General features: G+C 43.6%; 1 non-coding gene across 1 annotated transcript; it reads right to left on the reverse strand.

The window, feature by feature from the left end:
* Nucleotides 1–242: 242 nt before the first annotated feature.
* On the reverse strand, nucleotides 243–350 carry LOC144295610 (U6 spliceosomal RNA). Its single transcript, XR_013362694.1, has one exon. It is a non-coding gene; the product is annotated as a U6 spliceosomal RNA (small nuclear RNA).
* Between the last annotated feature and the right edge of the window lie 822 nt (nucleotides 351–1,172).

Consider the following 1,172-nt stretch of genomic DNA (forward strand, 5'->3'; position numbering starts at 1 on the left):
AAACTGGAAGGTCCTTCAACATGTTCCTCAGGCTCAATTAATTTGGTAGAGCAGCCACAGAACTCAGAGGAACATTTACTTCTGTTTACCAGCTTATTATAAAGGATATTATGAGGAATACAGACGAATAACTAGATAAAGAGGTACAAAAGGCAGTGTCAGGTCCAATCTTCCCTTTGCCCTCATGTTCTAGAGAGGTGCTGGGGTAGACCCAACGAGCCCACATTCTTTGTAGAGTGCTAGGCTTGCTATTTCTTTTCCTTACTAAACCTTGTCATCCTTGTGCTGGGGCCATACTAATTGTCTCTGTATTGTTCCAATTTTAGTATATGTGCTGCCAAAGCAAGCACTCCTGACTGAACCTTAGGCTTCCCATCCAGCAACAGGAAAGATGAAATCCAATCACATCTCAGGGGATTTCACCCCCTGGTGAATCAGAATCAACTATGGAACTTTGTGCATGACACACACACGGGCCCCATCCCAAGATTATTAAATCATCCTTTCATTCCACAAATATTTGTGTGCATATACCACGTGCTGGATGGACACAGTTCTAGGCAGTAGGGATATGGCAATGGGCAAATCTCCTGGCCCACCTTCATGGAGTTTACACTCAGATCTCTGGAGATGGGCCCAGACATCTGTACTTAGAAAAGCTCCACTAGCGATTCCAAAGCCCAGTGTTATGGGCCTAATTGTGTCGCCCTCAAAATTCATATGTTGAGGTCCCCGTCAGTATCTCAGAATGTGATTGAACTTGGAGATAAGGTCTTTAGACAGGTAATTGAGTTCAATGAAATCACAGGATGGGCCTAATCCAATATGACTGGTGTCCTTATAAGAGGAGATTAGGACACAGAGAGGAAAGACCATGTGAAGCCACAGCCAGAAGGTGGCCATGTACAAGCCAAAGAGATGCGTCAGAAAAAAACAACCCTAACAACACTTTGATCTTGGACTTCTAGCCTCTAGAATTGTGAGGAAATGGCAGCAAATTAAGATACTCAGCCTTACTCAGGAACTACTTTTTAAAGAACTGGACAAGGATGCAGAATGCAAATGGGAAGCACATCTGGGTAGTGTGGCTAGGTAACCCAAAGCTTAGAGACATCTTTATAGGTTTTGCCTGATAGAAGTCAGTTAGCTTCGTGTGTTTCACAAAGGCATGA

The sequence above is a fragment of the Canis aureus genome, chromosome 23, assembly GCF_053574225.1.
Source record: "Canis aureus isolate CA01 chromosome 23, VMU_Caureus_v.1.0, whole genome shotgun sequence".
In the NCBI taxonomy this organism is placed as follows: Eukaryota; Metazoa; Chordata; class Mammalia; order Carnivora; family Canidae; genus Canis; species Canis aureus.